At 43.4% G+C, this 20970-nt stretch overlaps 1 protein-coding gene across 1 annotated transcript in view; it reads left to right on the top strand.

Annotated features, from left to right (window-relative positions):
- USH2A (usherin) overlaps window positions 1–20970 on the top strand; it is a 684687-nt gene that overhangs the window by 83409 nt on the left and 580308 nt on the right. The window lies entirely within an intron of this gene.

The following is a 20970-nucleotide window of genomic DNA, read 5'->3' as shown; positions in this document are numbered from 1 at the left end:
GCCTTGCAGTCCAAGAGACTCGCAAGAGTCTTCTCCAGCACCAGAGTTCAAAAGCCTCAGTTCTTTGATGCTCGGCCTTCCTTACGGTCCATCTTTCACAGCCATACATTGCAACTGGGAATACCCTAGCCTTGACTAAATGCACTTTTATTGTCAGGGTGATGTCTCTGCTTTTTAGGATGCTGTCTAGATTTGCCATAGCTTTCGTCCCCAGGAGCAAGCATCTTTTAAATTCTTTGCTGCAGTCCCCATCTGCAGTGATCTTGGAGCCCAGGAAAATAAAATCTGTCACTATCTCCATTTCTTCCCCATCTATTTGCCAGGAATTGAGAGGGCCAGATGCCATAATCTTTGTTTTCTTGATGTTGAGTTTCAAGGGAGTTTTGCACTCTCCTTCTTCACCCACATCAACAGGCTCTTTAGTTCCTCTTAACTTTCTGCCATTAGAGTGGTATCATCTGCATATCTGAGGTTGTTGATATTTCGTCCTGCAATCTTGATCCTAATTTCTGACTCCTCTAACCCCGCCTTTCTCACGATGTGCTCCGCATACAAGTTAAATAGGCAAGGTGACAGTATACAGCCTTGCCGAACTCCTTTCTCAATTTTGAACCAATCAGTGATTCCATGTTCAGCTCTCACTGTTGCTTCTTGACCTGCATATAGGTTTCTCAAGAGACTAATAAGATGCTCTGGTATTCCCAACTTTTAAAGAACTTGCCACAATGTATTGTTCTCCACACAATCAAAGGCTTTAGCATAGTCAATAAAGCAGAAGTAGATGTTCTGGAACTCCCCAGCTTTCTCCATGATCCAGCGTATGTTGACAATTTGATCTCTAGTTCCTCTGCCTCTTCGAAATCCTCCCTGTACTTCTGGAAGTTCTTGGTCCACTTATTGCTGGAGCCTAGCTTGTAGGATTTTGAGCATAACTTTGCTAGCATGAGAAATGAGTGCAATGGTGTGGTAGTTTGAACATTCTTTGGCATTGCCCTTCTTTGGGATTGGAATCTAAACTGACCTTTTCCAATCCTGTGGCCATTGTTGAGTTTTCCGAATTTGCTGGCATATTGAGTGTAGCACTTTTACTGCATCGTCTTTTAAGATTTTGTGAGTGCCTCTAAGTAGTGGTTATTAGGAACTCAAGTGATCTTCTTCCATGTGCACAAGGGAAAAATCTACTGGATCATCGTACAAGAGGCACATATGCTGCCTGCTATGTTAAAGAAAAAGTTGATTTTTATACCCCACCTTTCACTACTCAAAGGAGTCTCAAAAATTCTTACAATTGCTTTCCCTTCCTCTCCCTACAACAACCCTGTGAAAAGGGTAGTAAGCTCTGTCAGAGCTGGTCTGTGATAACAGCTCTGTGACTGGCCATGGTCACCCAGCTGGCTACGTGTGGAGGAGTGGGGAATCAAACTTTGCTGACAAGATTAGAGGTCACTGCTCTTAACCACTGCACCAAGATGGCTCTTTAGAGTACACTGTGGATCATGGCCCAGGGCTGGCAGAGAAGGCACAGATTAAGAACTTTATTGAAATTTAGGGATCCGTCTTCTGAATATGAGAGAAGCAATGGGATTTATTCAAATTTTTGTATGACATGTTTATGTATATATTAACAATGAAAATGCACATTGATCACACTGAATCCATATATTTTATGTAGAGGATATGCTGAAAAGCAGTGTTAAAAAGCCTTTCTGGAGTAGAAAATAGTCTTTCAATATTTGCATTTTATTTTATATTGTCTATTTTCAATGAAACGTTCTTTTTGAAAATGTCACAAATTATTTTCATGTTGAGAAAGCTTGTTACTTATCAGCAAATTCCAGTGTTATTCTTTAAATTGTTCTGTTTTCAGTTATGGGGATTGAGAAGCAGCTAGAAGCAAAAGAAAAGCACTGTATTTGTTTCCTTGAATTCCTGATACATTTCAGAAAGAGCAAAATGGTCTCAATTTCACTGTTCCTTACTAGCCATTAAAATAATAATAATAAACAGAATGATATTTCAGTCAATTTGGCAAGCCATGCCAAAGATAAATCTTGATAATTGTCCAGTTCTTGACATTGAAACGTATGAAAAAAGGATATTTTTATGCACTGTGCAAAACATTAGAGAAACGGAAGGAGGGGGGCACAAATCTAGTGTCCCCTCAAAACCTTGTTCATTATCCCTCTGCCAAAATAATCGCTGAAGTTCTTTTCAGATAGAGCACTTGAAGAGCCCACAGCAAACAGTTTCTTTCAGGCTTTGTTTTGTTTTATTGGGTTTTGGGTTTTAAACATAGAATGCAATATTTTGTTTCTTTGTAATGCTGTTATTAACACAGCCATATAAGTCTACATGATTCTTTGTGAGCCCTTGCTACAAAGATATTTCAGCTTAAGGGTTGACAGTCCCTAGAGAATAGAAGAAGGAAGGAATTTATACTGTTTAGCTGACCGATAGAGATTAATGTGCCTTGGACCACTTGACTACAGTCATCCATGCAATGGTCACCTCCAGAATGGACTTCTGTAACTCCCTCTATGTGGGCTTACCCTTGTCCTTGACCTGGAAATTGCAACTGGTACAAAATGCAGCAGCTAGGGTCCTCACAGGAACATCTTGGAGGGTCCATATCCAACTTGTGATGAGGCAGCTGCATTGGTTGCTGTTTGTGGCCCAGATCAAGTTCAAAGTTTTGGTATTAACCTTTAACACCATCTTTGGTCAGGGCCCTACTTATCTGAGGGCCTGCCTGCCTCCTTATGCCCCCCTCCCACAGGGCACTTATGCCCCCCTCCCACATGTGTGAATTTGCTGGAGATCTCTGGCCCAAGGAGGGTTTGCCTGGCCTCAACCCGATTCCAGCCGCGACCTGGTGGAATAAGCTCCTGGGAGAGCTGAGTTCCCTTATGAAGCTCGCACAGTTCCACAGGGCCTTCAAGGCAGAGCTCTTCTACTAGGTCTTTGATTGAGGTCTGGGCAGTTAAGATCTGCCCCCCCCCCTCAAGCCAACAAGAGAATGGGGTCATCATGTTGCTCCCTATCAACTAAGATGCATATATGCCTATGTTGAGCAGAGGTTGGGGAGGGTTGGGGAGGGTGCATGGGGTTTTATGATCTATGTCTTATGGGTGTGTGGGGTTTCAGTAATGTTTTGTTATCCACCATGAGCCAGTTACAGGAGTAGCAAGATGTAAATTAAATTATAAATACATACAAATACATACAAATAAAATAAATTGTAATACTGAACTAGAACGCTACTTTCAAATGAGATATTCACAGAACACATTTACTTGATTTTTAATCATGAGGGGCATCTTATTTTTATTTCTGAGCACTCATCTGTATCCATGCCCCGATATGAGGCATGTTACTGCTTTGTCCAATTTAAGCATTTATGTCCTTCACCCTGCCAATTCTGGATAAAGTGATTCACCATGTGGAAAGTAGGATTGCTGAGATCCAGGTTGGGCATGGGGATCTTCTGGAATTACAACTGATCTCCAGACTACAAATATTGGCTCCCCTGCATGAAACTCCTGCTTTGGAGGATAAGCCCTATAGCATTATATACCTAGCTGAGCTTCTTGGGTTCCCAAAACCTTCCCATCCCTTGACTCCACCCCTGAAATATCCAGGAGGTTCCCAATCTGGAGTTGGCAATTCCCAAACTGGAGTTGGCAACCTCAGTAGAAGGAATGACAATGTTTGGGGAGGGGGAATTACATATATATCTTGGTTTTGATCTTCTTTGTGCTGTTGTAGGTGAAAATGTGAGCTCTAATTGCTTGATAGACTGGCCTTCTCCATGGTCTGTTACTTCTGGAACTCTTCCTGGGCACCCAAGTTGTTACAGTTATTCTCTGAGTAGATGCCTGTCAGGCCACTACAGTGGCCCTTTATGGCAGGATGATACCTTCAGCCATGTAATTACTATGGACTTTGTGACTTGAAGTTAGAATGATGATTTACTCTACAGCAGGGGTAGTCAAACTGCAATTTGACTACTCCAGCTCTAGAGAGCCATCTTGGTGTAGTGATTAGGAGTGCAGACTTCTAATCTGAAGAGCCGCGTTTGATTCCGCACTCCCCCTCATGCAACCAGCTGGGCGATCTTGGGCTCGCCACAGCACTGGTAAAGCTGTTCTGACTGAGCAGTAGTATCAGGGCTCTCTCAGCCTCACCTACCTCACAGGTTGTCCGTTGTGGGGAGAGGAAAGGGAAGGCGATTGTAAGCCGCTTTGAGACTCCGTTGGGTAGAGAAAAGTGGCATATGAGAACCTTCTTCTTCTTCTTCTTCTTCTTCTTCTTCTTCTTCTTCTTCTTCTTCTTCTTCTTCTTCTTCTTCTTCTTCTATCATTGCCCCCTTACTTCTTTTGTGGGTATTCTGAGGTAAGCAGAAAATCTTTGTGGTACAAGAGAACCAAAGTGTCTAACTACCTGCCTTGTTGCTTCTGGAGATCCCTATTTGCTACGGACAACCATGCAAGTGATTATTTATAGGTCCAAGACCTTGCTCTTTGGGATAGTCTCAAATAGGGATGATTGATCACTCAATGATTTGGCGCATGCCCTATTCTCCAGTTGTGATTATAGAGCCAGTTGTTCAGTGACCTCTTTGAATGCACCCAAACAAAACAAGAAGCCAGTGTCTCTGAGCGAAAACAAGAGCTGCCCCCCAATGGATATAGTAGTCTGGATGTTTTTCTACAGCAGTAGAAGAAGCAGTGGTCCTCCAGACAGCAGGTTCTCTGGGACTCCACCTTGTAAATTAAAGGACCAGACTGCTCCTCATGGCCAGTGGGATTGAGGAAACTCACAACATGAGTATATTAAATTAATGGGCAAATTGTGCTAGAGGAGGGAATACATGGAGGTGGGTCAGCTCATTTGGGCAAAAGCCCCTATGCTGATGAGGTCAGCTCTGACTGACATCACAAAACCATTGTTGGACTATCACAAGCTTGCTTGTTTACCGCGTTACAATCTTCAGCTCAATCCTAAACAACTTTTTCTGAAGCCTCCCCGCTTTTACATTTGTGCTGATTTTTCAGTGACAACTCCTTGCAGTATCCATTTATAAGCAAAACCCTATCATTTAAAAACTTTATCTGACATTGTGACTTGCTTTTAGCAATCTGAACAAATATGAGCTGCCCCCCCCCCAATGGATATAGTAGTCTGGTGCAGTATGACAGAATTTAACATAATTATTTAACGTAATTATACCCAGTTTGGAAAACGAGTGAAAGTAGGAGGTATAGAAACATTTGGAGAAAAGAAGTAAATTATTTTGACCAGCACATGCTATATAGTAATACTCCAACTACTGATGAACCATAAACAAAACATCAAAGAGATGCATCTTTTTTTTAGTTGAACACTTATTGCTGTCATGATAGCCTATCACAAAAATAAAGTTTCTAAAATAAGTTTTTTAAAAATTCAAGTTGACACTGTCCTTTTAATTAGAACAAGTATTGTGAAGTGGTACTTTGTGGAGATTAATTATAAATATTTAATAGGACCTGAAGTTCCCTAAGCACTTTTACCAGACTCACCAATCCTCCTGAAATCAAACTAAACTAAAAGTGTCTATGCCCTCTCACATTTGTTTTTAGAGGGGTCAGTGTTTATAAATGGTCTCCATGAAATGTTGTGGCTTTTGATTTATCCATCTGCTCTGTGACTATACTTAGATCAATTAAAACAGCTTTCCTTCAGTGTAAAATTGACTAGGTTAGTTATATCTTTTCTCGAATATCATACCTTTGGAGAGTCAGTGTGGTGTAATGATTTGAAGTCTTGTGAAAACTGTTCCAATCCTTGGGCCCTGGTGACACTGGGTCAGCCCTCTTTTCTCAACCTAACACATCCCACACCCCATGAAGGAGATTCATATTGACCACACTGAGCTCTTTGCAAGATGTGCAGGGTAAACATTTAAGACAGTGTCAATTTCTATGCTGAAATAATTAAAGCAAAATTTAATATTTCCTAAATTACAAATATTAATTTACTCAGTTGCTGTATATTTAGCAATGTTAGTATTGTCTTGAGATTTTGTAGTGTTGTCGTATTTTTCTCCCTCACCCTAATCCTACCCCATTCCCTTTTTAAAGAACAAGAACTGAAGGTCTGGAGAAGGATAATTCTCAAATTAGAACACTGAATGATTATATAGATTGGCTATGATAGAGAGCTGCTTCTTGAATGAACCTTCATAGGGAGCCTTTTAGAATATTTACAGCAAGGATAGATCATACTAGATCATTCCGAGTATTCAAAACAATGACATGCAATAGGATCTCTCACTGATTCTTGAGACATCATCTGTCTTTTCAGTGTGAAGATGTAGCAAGATGACACTCAGTCACTGCTGAATTTCTAGTCTGATAGCCATTCATGAGAAGAGAAAAGATCATGCCATGCTCACAGTACCAGGTTTTCAGCATACCTGCAGAACCATCTAATTCTGATGGTAGTGAGAATCAATTCACACAGGAAAGGTATTCCAAGAAAACTTAGTACCACATAGGTAACAGTGGGCATTCCATGTGAAGATCTGCTAAAAGTTGATAGTCAGTGCCATTAGGGTTTTTTATTGGACAAGTTGCACAAAAGCTAGGCAGTGAAGCTATCCAACCCTCTCTTCTGAAACAGAGAGGAGGTTCTAGGTGGTTTGTACAATAATCCACTGACTGGATACCATTCATCCACCTGGTTATAAGCCCATCACTCAAACCATGTGGACCTAAGAATTCCCTGTGCCAGGTGATTACCACTTCCTCACAGGCTGAACCAACCAAGTATGTACATTTGACCAGCAGGTGGACCACCCTATTCTGCCAGACAACAAAGACTTCCCTCTCAGAAAGCACCCATACATGAATTGTCTTCAGGCATGAAGAAACCAGAGAATACTTAAGGAATTTAGATGTGCTATGGTTGATCTACTAATCCATATATATAACTTATCACTAAGCTTAGCCACTGTGCAAGAAGACTGGAAAGTAGCAAATGTTACACCCATTCTTAAAAAGGAGTAAAGAAGGGAACCAGGAAATTACAGGCAGGTCAAATTAATAGAAACTGAAATCAAAATTTGTTAGGTACTTAGAGCAGTGGTTCTCAGCCTTCTCAGCCTTCCTAATGCTGTGACCCTTTAATACAGTTCCTCATGTTGTGGTGACCCACAACCATAAAATTGGAAACTGACCAATGGCATGAAGATCCATTGTTCATGATTGTATATATCTTTTTTTTCTATGGGAAGGGTGCGCTGGAGTGGGATGCGTTGTGCAGCAAGCGGGCATGCCTGGAGAGGCTGGGCTCACAGCTGCAGGAACTGTGTTGCTGCCTGGAGCCTGAGGCTGCCAAGCTGTGGTGCCACCTAGAGTGCCTGGCAAGAGACTGTGCTGTGCTGGAGGTGCTGCTGGAGTAGCTGGCAGCCGAGAACGGGCACCTGCAGCTGCTTGCCCTGCCATGACCCCTGATCCCCAGGTTGAGAACCACTGACTTAGAAACATGCTAAGGAAAAAGCATGACTTCTGCAAGTCCCCTACACCAACTTTTGGGGGTTCTTTGAGGAACCGAACAAGCATGTAAATGACGGTGACTCAGTAGACATTATATTCTTATACTTTCAAAAGGTTTTTGACAAGGTACCCCTCCAAAGACCCCTGAATAAACTTAGCAATCATGGGGTAAGAGGAAAGGTTCTCTTATGGATTAAAAACTGGTTAAATAACAGAAGGTAAAAGTAGAGTCATAGAATCATAGAGTTGGAAGGGGCCATACAGGCTATCTAGTCCAACCCCCTGCTCAACGCAGGATCAGCCCAAAGCATCCTCTTGTTTGAGTAGTGCCCACCCTTCACATGCTCCCTTCCCTTCCAGCATTCTCGTCCATGGTATGACACTCATCATGTCTCTGAGTTTATTAAAGTTTGCCCAATGAAAATTCAACATCCGCATCTGGTTACAAGATTCCCCCTCCATTTCAAAAGGAATTCTATGAGGACATGGTCACTTCCCTCTAGTGTCCCCACCTCCTTCACCTCATCCACCAACTCTTGCCTGTTGGTCAGTATTAAGTCCAGTATGGCTGAATCTCTTGTGGGTTCATCTACCATTTGATAAATGAAATTGTCAGCCAGGCAGGTCAGAAAGTTGCATGACTGAGGACACTTTGCAGTTTGTTTCCCAGCACACACCTGGGAAATTGAAGTCACCCATGATGACAAGTTCCTTCCACTTGGATATTTTCCCAAGCTGCTCACACAGTGCAGCATCCACATCCTCTCATTGGTCAGGCAGTCGGTAGCAGACACCAACCACCACTGGTAGGAACAAATGAACAATTATCACAATGGAGTGAAGTAAGCAGTGGGTTCCCACTGTATTGGTGTTGGGGTGGGCACTATGTAATTTTCATAAATTATCTGGAACTAGGGTGAGTACAATAGTGAGCAAGTTTGCAGATGACACAAAATTATTCCAGTTGGTAAAAATGAAAGCTAAGTGTGAAAAGCTCCAGGAGGACCTCCAAATATGAGTGAGCATGGTGACAATATGGCAAAGGAAGTTGAGTGCTGGTAAGTGAAAGGTGATGCACACTGGGACAATAAAAGTCCTAACTTCAAATATAGGCTAATGGGTCTGAAAATGACAAGACTGAAAGGGGAAAAACTCCTGCATAGCTGCAGGAGCCTCTCCTCAAAAGAGCCCCCACGTTTCAAAAAGATTGGACCATCTGACCTCCATTGTTTCCTATGGTGAGAACAGACCAGAGAATTCTTTAACTCTTTGATCTGCAGGCTCATGCAACAAAGGATATCAATTTCTTATGAAGGCACGGTAGGTGATAACTGTGGGTATAGAAAGGTATCCTGAAGTGGCAGCCATTTGGGAAACTACCCTTGAGAAATTACCCTAAAAAGGCAGCTTTACTAACACAGGATAAACCACATTCTTGTGAACTGTTATTTTTTTCTTCCTTTTATGCTACTTTCTTGCTTCATTTACTTTGTCTTCTCAAGTAAGATTATAAAATTGCATTACTGCCTGCCTTACTAGATGAAGATGTAAGATTTTTCTCAGAAGACATCTCTCTCTTTCCGTCTCTCTCTCTCTCTCTCCCCCACGTTTCAATACTTTCTTCTTATGGCATTCGCTCTTATTGTCTTTGTATAAAATATGGTAAGATTATACTTATAGAATATATTGCCTCTGGTTCAGCTAGTGGCTATGTGTGCTTCTGCAATTTCATTACAGAGAACTTCATGATTATGGTATTACACTGATACTATCACAACAATAGCCCATGATTTGGCATGTTTTAATAAATGCAAAAAGGGAATATAGCTTGTATTACAAGTTTGTCTGGCATGGAGTAAATGGGGGTGTTTTTGTTATGTTCTGGTGTTCAGCCTTCTTTTATGCCTCTCACATAACTATGGGTTTCATTTTACATGTCATATTTTACTTTGTGTTCTGTCATTATTTCTGCTTTTTAACGATGACACCAAAAGACTTCTAATTGCATTAAAATGTACTTTTGAGTAAGTGTATGGCAAGCCGTGTATTTGCAATTAAAACGGCTTTTATATTTTATTTTTGTGTTATGTTTGTGCAGTTTGGCTTCTGTAAGATATATAGTGATATGTTCAATAGAAGCACCTTTTAATATTTTAGTTAACTACTCACTTTTATTATAAGCCAACAAAACAGTACTGGTATCATTATAAAAGGGGGGGGGGAGAACCTGGAAGAAAAATCTGATGACTTCGTTGGGATCCAGCTGATATTATTAGGAACTTCCATCTCATTCCAGGGGAATAAATATATTTCACCACTTCAAATCACTTGATGTGCCTTTTCTTTCCTTCTTTAAATATTATAGGTTGTCTAATTTTGCTGGCTTGGTCAAGTAATTAATTTATATACACACACACACAGAGGCACTGTTAAAATGCCTCTCTTAAAATGCTATCTTTGTTTCCATCAACCATAACAAGAGCATCATAAGAAGCACAATAATTCAGATGAATGAAAATCAGATATTCCCAAATTGATTGCTTGGGCAAGTTTTGACAATAGCAATGGAGGGGGGCGGGGACAGCCCCTATCTGAATCAAACTGGAAATTTTACAAGCTGGAAAATTCTGAATAACTTTTTCAAGATGCTTATAGTAGTGATGGGTTTGTCCATGAACTCAGCCTTGGAAAACAGATTTAATTTCACAGGCCATAGATCTTAGATTTCTAAAATAATTTGTGGAAAGTATTTATTGAAATAGCAAGGTGCTGTCTCGAATATCCAAAGACTGGCTGCCCAGACAGCTGGGTAATATGAAGAATTGTGAAGAGGCCATTGTGTTATTTAAAAAAAACACTGAAACCTTGGTTGTTATGCCACAAGAATACAATTTACTTTGCTGAACTGATGAAAATCTATATGAGATTTTAGTTTCAAATAGCCAATTAAAATTGAAGTTGTCAGGGTTATCTCAAAAAGAGCAAGCTAAAATAGTGACAGCAAATTAAACAGACTCCTATTTAGGTTAGTAAGAAGCATGGTGACCAAGTAGAAAGGGTAGTTTACTGCAGTCCTGAAACTGACTCTGGCATGGTGCCTTACAGAATGGTTGCCTCTAGTAGCTTCAGCGTTAAAATGGATAAATTGATGCTGAGCCTCAGGGAATTCAAGATGGTATTAAACTCTTGATATATCATCCAAGAACATGACTTGTGGTGCTGTTTGGTACAGAGGAAGTCACTGAAGTCAGTGGGTTCCAACTGGAGCGGCTCTGCAAAAAGTTTGGGATTGCAAACATCATGCTCCCCTTTTCTACTTGTTCTTCAAAACAACACTGTGAGGTAGGTTGGGACTTAATACTGACCAACAGGCAAGAGTTGGTGGATGAGGTGAAGGAGGTGGGGACCCTATGGGGAAGTGACTATGTCCTCATAGAATTCCTTTTGAGATGGGAAGCCAAGGAAGCTTGTAGACAGACGCGGATGTTGGATTTTCGTAGGGCAAACTTTAATAAACTCAGAGACATGATGAGTGTCATACCATGGACGAGAATGCTGGAAGGGAAGGGAGCATGTGAAGGGTGGGCGCTACTCAAACAAGAGCTATTGCATGCTCAATCAATGACTATCCCAGAAAGACGAAAACACTGCAGGAGCTCTAAGAAGCCTATTTGGATGAACAGAGAACTTCAAGAGGAACTAAGAAAGAAAAGGAAAATGTTCAGGAAATGGAGGGAAGGACAGAGCTCTAAAGAAGAGTACCTATAGGTTACTAGGCACTGTAGATCAATCATCAGAAAAGCCAAAGCTGAGAGTGAGCTAAGATTAGCCAGGAAAGCCCATTGTAACAAGAAAAGATTTTTCAGTTATGTGAGGAGCAAACGTAAAGTAAAGGAGGCAATAGGCCCACTGTTGGGTGCGGATGGACAAACTCTAACAAAAGATGCAGAGAAAGCAGAAAGGCTTAGTGCCTATTTTACATCTGTTTTTTTCCCACAGGTCAAAGTGTGTAGGCACATCTAGAGATGTCCGTAGCCAAAGGATAGTGTCTGGGTGGCAGGTTAACATGGATAGAGAGGTTGTCGAGAGGCATTTAGCTGCACTGGATGAGTTCAAATCCCCTGGTCCGGATGAAATGCACCCGAAAGTACTCAAGGAACTTTCCAGAGAACTTGCACAGCCCTTGTCCATCATCTTCGGATCCTCTTTAAGGACTAGAGATGTCCCGGAGGACTGGAAAAGAGCAAACGTTATTCCGATCTTCAAAAAAGGGAGGAAGGATGACCCAGGAAACTACAGACCAGTGAGTCTGACCTCTGTTGTGGGGAAGATAATGGAGCAGATATTAAAGGGAGCGATCTGCAAACATCTGGAGGGCAATTTGGTGATCCAAGGAAGTCAGCATGAATTTGTCTCCAACAGGTCCTGCCAGACCAACCTGGTTTCCTTTTTTTGACCAAGTAACAGGTTTGCTGGATCGGGGAAATTCGGTTGATGTCATTTACTTGGATTTTAGTAAAGCTTTTGACAAGGTTCCCCATGATGTTCTGATGGATAAGTTGAAGGACTGCAATCTAGATTTTCAGATAGTTAGGTGGATAGGGAATTGGTTAGAGAACCACACTCAAAGAGTTGTTGTCAATGGTGTTTCATCAGACTGGAGAGAGGTGAGTAGCGGGGTACCTCAGGGCTCGGGGCTCGGCCCGGTACTTTTTAACATATTTATTAATGATCTAGATGAGGGGGTGGAGGGACTACTCATCAAGTTTGCAGATGACACCAAATTGGGAGGACTGGCAAATACTCCGGAAGATAGAGACAGAGTTCAACGAGATCTGAACACAATGGAAAAATGGGCAAATGAGAACAAGATGTAATTTAATAAAGATAAGTGTAAAGTTCTGCATCTGGGTCAGAAAAATGAAAAGCATGCCTACTGGATGGGGGATACGCTTCTAGGTAGCACTGTGTGTGAACAAGACCTTGGGGTACTTGTGGACTGTAAACTAAACATGAGCAGGCAGTGTGATGCAGCGGTAAAAAAGGCAAATGCCATTTTGGGCTGTATCAACAGGGGCATCACATCAAAATCACAAGATGTCATAGTCCCATTGTATACAGCACTGGTCAGACCACACCTGGAGTACTGTGTGCAGTTCTGGAGGCCTCACTTCAAGAAGGACGTCGATAAAATTGAAAGGGTACAGAGGAGAGCGACGAAGATGATCTGGGGCCAAGGGACCAAGCCCTATGAAGATAGGTTGAGGGACTTGGGAATGTTCAGCCTGGAGAAAAGGAGGTTGAGAAGGGGACATGATAGCCCTCTTTAAGTATTTGAAATGTTGTCACTTAGAGGAGGGCAGGATGCTGTTTCTGCTGGCTGCAGAGGAGAGGACACGCAGTAATGGGTTTAAACTTCAAGTACAACGATATAGGCTAGATATCAGGAAAAAGTTTTTCACAGTCAGAGTAGTTCAGCAGTGGAATAGGCTGCCTAAGGAGGTGGTGAGCTCCCCCTCACTGGAAGTCTCCAAGCAAAGGTTGGATACACACTTTTCTTGGATGCTTTAGGATGCTTAGGGCTAATCCTGCGTTGAGCAGGGGGTTGGACTAGATGGCCTGTATGGCCCCTTCCAACTCTATGATTCTATGATTCTATGAAGATGAGAGAAGAACTACAGTTTCCATCAGTATGCAGACAGAGAAATTGTCCTGTGCCTTTGATAGCGGTTTAATAAGGCGACGCTATTTACCTTCAGTCCACGGAAGGCTACAGGTGCTCATTTTCACATGTTATGGGCCTCTATTAAAGAGATAAGATATTTTTCTAAAGGTCTGCTGTAACCCTAAGAATGACTGTCCCAAGGTCACCCAGTCAGCTTTTGTGGCCAAATGTGGAGTTGAACCAAGATCTTCCTGATCTCAAGGAGCAAAGGGAGAGGAAGAGGGAAGTAAGATGGATAGAGCAAGTGTGGGGGAAGACTTGTGACAAGGCGGCAAGGGCATCTTTTCACATGCTTATGAAGGCATATGAGATGGTGGTTAGGACAGCTAAGCATGAGTTTTATGCTGCCTCTATCACATCTCTGAGTTCTCACCCAGCCTAATTGTTCAGGGTAGTTCAATCTTTGAGGAGCACCAAAACAGTAATCAATTGGAACTTGGCTGTGAAGCATTAGCAAGCTTTTTTGTGGATAAGGTCTTGTTATTTAGCTCCTCTTCACCATGCATTATGAGATCCACTAAAATCACATCCTGCAAAATGGCTCTCTGCTCCACCAGAAACCATATCATCAAATATGTGGAATTCAATCAGGTGGGAATTTCCTGGAGTAGCTTTTGCTCTGAAGTGCCAATCTCTTTCTGCCTTACATACAGCCTCTGTGCACACTGGTTACTGCAGGAGAAGTGTGTGGAAACCTGATGACAAGTCTCCAAAAGTGATCATATCTTCAAAATGGCATCATCCCACATGGGCTTCACCACACTCCCCTGACCAGAAGCCTCGTTGACCATGAGATGCAAAGTGTAAGCCATGCACACAATGCTTCCCAACCTGACATTCTGAACAGCAGACAATATGTTTGCACCTGCATCTGTGATGATGTAGCCCTGGTACACCTTCCCACTGCCCAGCCACTAGTTCAATCTTTCCTCAATAACCTGAGCAATGTTGTTCCCATCTTTAAATGTTGTCCCCATCGTCAAAAAACGGAAAAAGGAAGATCCAGGTAACTATCGACCTGTCAGCTTGACATCTGTAGCTGGCAAAACATATCAAACAGTCAGTCCTTGAGCAGCTGGAACAGAGAGCTGTGATTTCTAAGACTCAGCAAGGATTTTGCAAGATTAAGTCATCAGACCAACATTATGTCTTTTTTCGAGAAAGTGACTACTTTGTTGAATCAGGGGAATGCTGTGGACATAGTTTATCTGGATTACAGTAAAGTTTTTGATAAGGTTCCACATGGTATGCTTATTGACAAGCTGGTAAAATGCAGTATGGGTCCTAATTCTGTCAGGTGGATCGATAATTGGTTGACAGATTGTACCCAAAGGGTACTTGTTAATGGTTCAGCATCCTCTTGGAGAAGAGTAACAAGTGGAGCGCCTCAGTCATCTGTCCTGGGGACTGTGTTGTTCAACATATCTAAGAATACAACGGGCGCTAGAGCTTGGCAGTGGGAAGAGGAAGGGGAGAAGTTGTCCAGTCCGTAAGGGCATGGGGTTGAATGTGTGTGTTGTGTGGGAGGTTGTGGTGGCATGAGGGTATGGGTGTAGAGATATGGGTGTCAAGAACCTGTGGTGTGGAATGTTCGTTGAGTGTGGGAGAGGACTGACCTTTGGGAATTTTGGCATAGTGGTTACAGATGAGCTTTCCAGAGCCATGTCTTCAGATATGTGAAGGGAAAATCAGCCTGGAGACTCTTCTTAGGGGAAGATTACATGGCAACCAATTCCTCCCAGTTCTGCGTCATTTCCCTTCTTGTGTGAATTAGGCCACATTCACCGAAATGCCCCTCTGCCCTAATACACATGGGGTAGTCACAGTACACAGGTGTCCACCCTGTTCTTTCTTTTCCATTTTTTCACTGTTGATAAAATGTTATGTGTCCACATGCTTCTTTCATGGTTGTTCCTTAGAAGAACAGATTTTTGTACCCTATTGCTTACTACCCAAAGGAGTCTCAAAGCGGTTTACAAATACCTTTTCCATTCGTCTCTCCATAATAGTCAACCTGTGAGGTATGTGGGGTTGTGAGAGATCTGAGAGAACTGGGAATGAGCCACAGTGACCCAGCAGGCCTCAGGTGTCTCAAAGCATTTTCCAATTGTCTTTCCTTTCTCTCCCCATAGCAGACTCCCTATGAGGGAGGTGGGGTAGCGAGCCTCAAAGGGAAGCTGGCAACGCTAAGAGGAAGACTCTCTGTACACAGCAGTCTTGACCTTAGAAAGATTTTTTATACTGGTTTTTTATTTGCCAGGCCAAGGTTATTTGCCAGGCCAATAAGTCATTCAGTTACCATGTGTCTCCAGACATTTACTTGTTCTCTAATTACAGTTTCAGGCTGTAAATATTTATTTAGATCTTCCTGCACTTTCCAGACTCACAGGACTGATGCTGGTCTGCCTGTCTGCGCCCCAGAATACAAACAGTTGCTGGTAAGGGCTGGCCATAACCCATAAGGCAGGACGGACACCCCTGCACCACTCCCTACCAATGCAGGCAAAAATGGCTCCTTTGAAGGCTGGACTCTGAGGCATTGTACGATTTTGAAGTCCCACCTCCAAACCTCCAGGAATATTTCCAACTCAGGGGTAGCCAACCTCCAGGTGGGGTCTGGAGATTTCCTGGAATTACAGCTCACCTGCAGAGTATAAAGATCAGCTCCCCAGGCAGAAAGGGCTACTTTGGAAAGGGTTGTGGTTTAGAAGAAACATTTAAGGCCTCCCACACAGGTTTTTGTTGAATTTAAAGACTTGAGGCCTACTGCACAGGGTTGTTATGCAGATGAAACAGGAGACAAAAGAACCAGTTTCTTCTGCAGAATAATGCTGTGCAGTGACCTCAAACTTGCAGAGAGTTGCAAGGAAGAAAGACACATGGCTTGGCTGTGTCTAACCTCCGGGTAGAGTAGTATTTTAAGTGAGAAGGGACTTTTCTGTGGCCTCCCTGTCAGGCAATTGTTTGGCAGAAGGGGAAAGTCCACCACTCAAAAGGAAGGCCCTCAGGCTCCCCTGCGTTTCTCTCTGAAGGAAAATGCCTCCCTCCCTTCAGTCAGGGCCTGTCAGAGGCTCCTTCGCAGCATGCCTTAAGGGGGGGGGGACCTCCTGCCAGGTCTGTCAGGGTTCTGAGGCAATTTGCAGTTGGATGTGACAGTTAGGACAGCCTTGGGGCAAAAAGGGCTGGCGCAACCTCTGTTCTCATTCCCCTTGGCAGCCCAGCTGACCTCCTCTCCCTGCGGTGGTCAGGAGCAGACTGGCAGCCTGACTGGGCTGGGTGAATGGAATTTTGGTCTGTCCTGGTGAGGGGCCAATAGGAAGGCACTTTGCGCGCCTCCCTATTGGCCGCTTGGCCCTTGAGTGGCCCTTGGAGGGGCGAATGAGGAGCCGCTTTGCAGCTCCTGATTCACCCCTCCGAGTTTTTATCACGGACAGAGCCCGCCCTAACTTCTCCCCAATAGCCCTTAGGGCTTTATTTTATCCGCTTCACAGGAGCAGTTAAAGATGATTTGGATGAGGGATTAGAGGGGATACTTATTAAATTTGCAGATGATACTAAACTAGGAGGGTAGCAAACACAACAGAAGACAGAATCAGAATACAGGATGATCTTGACATGCTCGAGAACTGGTCAAAACTGAATAAAATGAAATTCAGTTGGGACGAATGTAAAATTCTGCATTTAGATTGGAAAAACCATATACACTAATCTAGGATGTAGGAGACTTGTCTTGGCAGTAGTATGTGCAAAAAGGATCTAGGGACCTTAGTAGACCATGCATTGAGCATGAATCAGCAGTGTGATTTGGTGGCTAAAAAGGCAAATGGCATTTTGGGTTGTATTAGATGGAGTATCATTTCTAGATCATGTGAGGCAATGGTACCACTTTACTCTGCTCTGGTTTGGCCTCACTTGGAGTTCCGTGTTCAATTTTGGGCACCACAGTTGAAGAGGGATGTAGACAAACTGAAGCGTGTCCAGAGGAGTGCAACAATGATGGTGAGGGGTTTGGAGACCAAGACGTATGAGGAAAGGTTGAAAGAGCTTGGTCTGTTTAGCCTGGAGAGGACACGACTGAGAGGGGATCTGATAGCCATCTTCAAGTATTTAAAGGGGTGCCATATAGAGGATGGAGCAGAGTTGTTCCCTCTTTTCCCGGAGGGACGGACCAGATCCAGTGGGATGAAATCAATTCAAAAGAAATTCCGTCTAAACATCCGGAAGAAGTTCCTGACAGTCAGAGCAGTTTCTCAGTGGAACAGGCTTCCTCGGGAGGTGGTGGGTTCTCCATCTTTGGGAATTTTTAAACAGAGGCTAGGTAGCCATCTGACAGAGAGGCTGATTTTGTGAAGATTCAAGGGGGTGGCAGGTTACAATGGACAAGGGTTGTGAGTGTCTTTCATAGTGCAGGGGGTTTGACTAGATGATCCAGGAGGTCCCTTCCAACTCTACGATTTTATCATTCTATGATTCTAGGCTGCACCAGTGGGCAGTGTGGGAACAGTAGGCATGCTGCTGTGAAGTGCAAGCATTGGCTTTGGATAGCTCGGCCTTTATCAGATTTACCAGAGAGGGGTATATGGAGGAACCACATGGTGACTTACAGTCCAATGGGAAGGAATACCATGGTGCAAGATGATTCAGCAGTCTGTGAAACCCTCTGTCCTCTACCAAAGAGAGGGGCTGACCATCCACAGACTCCATCTCCTCAATGCACCTATAATGGCCTGTGCCCTGTTCCTGAACCTCTTGCTTGGTGTGATCAGAGCCCCATAGAGAAAACCCATATTGTCTGGCAGGCCCACCCAGACATCCTGTTGTAACCAGACTTCTCTATTGGGAGGAATCACATTTGGTCAGTCCCCAATAAGGCCAGGCCATCAACATTCAACAACTCAACTCTTGGCTAATAAGGGTGCTATTCAAGTTAGATGGGAAAACATTGGAGTACCCACTGAAACCAAAAGACAACCCTCTCATGCCCCATCTATGCAGAGGGAGATGCTTGTGCAAGCGCCAAGACAGCAAACTCATCCCCCCAAAGCCCATGAACACACACAGAGGGGTAAGACCCATATGTAGTTGTGCACAGTCATCAGGGGCATGGCCACATGAGCCCAATTTGTGACCCACAAACTACTCCATTTCATGGGTTCATGGAGACTCTTGGCCTGGCTCATGCCTATCTCTAGCCGAGACTTTCTTGTCACCTTTAATACAGAAGGGATCTAGAGGCCTGTTGGGCCTGCAAAACAGAGCTCTTCTGCCAGGTCTTTATTTGAGGCTACTGCTAAGAACAAGATGGCCCCTCCTCAGGCTTGGTTTGCTATTTCATCTACACTCCCACAGCTAGAGAGCTCTGCTTGGTGGACTATGGAAGTGTGGTTGACAATCTTGTAGCTTGTAGGGGTCTTACAGCCTCAGGGCTAAATGGAATTTTATATAGGGATTTTTAGGGGGGGTTGTTTGTAAGACACCATGAGTCTTTGGAAAGTGGTGGGATTTAAGTTCAATAAATAACAACTATGCCACTCTTCCTTTTTTTCCTTTCCTAAACCAGCAAGGTGGATATATCGGTAGCTAGACTGGAAGTTGCAGGTGTAAGGTCCTATACAGTGTTTAGGGCTACATTTGTACAGTATTTTAACTATTAAAATTAGCTGTTTATGAATGAACATAATATGCTGGGATCAGCTGTAAACACTGTCCTTTATCTGCAACATTTCTGAATGGTCGATTTCTGCTTTCCCAGAAAATGTTGTTCTAGCAGCATCAGTTGCTCTACTTAGATAAATAATCTATATATAGTAGAATACTATTCAAACACAATATATTTCAATGTCCTTTCTAATGCAGTGTTGGACCCTGAGCATGGGGCATGAATTTTATGCATTTCTTTATTAAAAATATTAATCTCTTTTCTAAACATACAGTTAAGACCATGTAGAAGACAAGAATTTTGGACCCACAGTTACCTATGTAGGACCAGAATCTGTAAAGAGATACCCAAAGAATATTAAAGAACTCTGTTTTCCTTTCTTTTCTTTGATGTGTTCATCATCAATGAAGATGCCATTATAGTGTGAAAAGTCTCTACAAATCTTCCTGTCCACCACATTCCTTTTTGTTTAAGTCATGCAAGGACTTCTCAACCTCATTACTATGTAATACTCTGAATGTAGGCATGTACTGAAGATAAACCATATTTCTTGCAAAGTGAAATATTTTGCAGAAACCTAAAACTCAGCAATGATGTAGCTTGTCAGTCAACTTCAACACGCTATTAAAGAACTGTCTCGCGTCCCCAATATGATCTCATTTTCTGAAAGGACAGGCTATTCTATGAGAGGGCATTTCCATAGATATATGTCCATAATGGAAGAGCATTGATAACAGAAGCTAATTAAAACCTAAAGGACAAGGTATGGGTCACCTTCTGTTAGCCAAATGCTAGTTTACAGATTATTATTATTATTATTATTATTATTATTATTATTATTATTATTATTATTATTATTATTATTAATTAGATTTATTTCCCGCCACTCCCTGTAGGCTCGTGGCGGGTCACAATAGTCCTATCCCCATTAAAATACCCATTAAAAGACTTTAAAAACAATCACAACATGGTGGTAGCTCTCATTATTCATATCCCCTGCTATCAGAGCAGCAGGGAGGGTGGGGAAGAGATCTAACTGACTAGGTCCGGGGGGGAGGGAATGCTGGCACTCATTTGCTGACCCTGGCCTCAACCAAAAACGTGGCAGAAGAGCTTTGTCTTGCAGTCCCTGCGGAAAGCTGTTAAGTCCTGCAGGGCCCGCAGCTTACCCGGGAGCTCATTCCACCAGGTAGGGGCCAGGACCGAAAAGGCCCTGGCCCTCGTTGAGGCCAGGCGCGCTTCTCTAGGGCCAGGAACGATCAGGAGATTCTCCCCCGCTGAGCGTAAACCCCTGTGGGGGATATAGGCGGTCCCTCAGGTATGTGGGTCCCAACCCGCGTATAGCCTTAAAGGTCAAAAACAGAACCTTGAACTTGATCCGGGCAGCAATTGGCAACTAATGCAGCTGCCTCAACACAGACTGGATATGGTCCCTCCAAGGTGTACCAGTGAGGACCCGAGCAGCTGCGTTTTGCACTAGCTGAAGTTTCCAGATCAGAGACAAGGGTAGGCCGGTGTAGAGCAAGTTACAGAAATCTGTTCTGGAGGTGACTGTCGCATGGATCACTGTAGCCAAGTGGTCAGGGGACAGGTAGGGCGATAGTAGTTGGGCCTGGCGAAGAGAGAAAAACGCCTGACCCGCTACTCTCTTGACCTGAGCCTCCATAGTCAGGGAAGTATCGATGGTCACCCCCAGATTCCTGGCCTGGGGCGTGATAGTAAGTTGCGCTCCTGCCAGGGTGTGTAAGCATGCTGCCTGGTCCTGCCCTCTGCCTCCCAGCCACAGGACCTCCGTCTTGGAAGAGTTGAGTTTCAGGTGACACTGCTTGAACCATTCAGTCACTGCTTCCAAACATCTGGCAAATGGTTCCAGGGGGGAGTCCAGGCGGCCGTCCATGAGGAGATAGAGCCCAAAACTCCATACCAGTTGGGCCAGAGGGCGCATAAAAATGTTGAATAACGTGGGGGAGGGGACTGCGCCCTGTGGTACCCCACAAGGGAGTCCATAGGGACGCGAGAACTCTTCCCCCACCACAACCCTCTGGGTC

This window comes from Paroedura picta, chromosome 1, assembly GCF_049243985.1.
Source record: "Paroedura picta isolate Pp20150507F chromosome 1, Ppicta_v3.0, whole genome shotgun sequence".
In the NCBI taxonomy this organism is placed as follows: Eukaryota; Metazoa; Chordata; class Lepidosauria; order Squamata; family Gekkonidae; genus Paroedura; species Paroedura picta.
The sequence above is the reverse complement of the archived record's forward strand: the minus strand, read 5'-3'. Positions and strand labels throughout refer to the sequence as shown.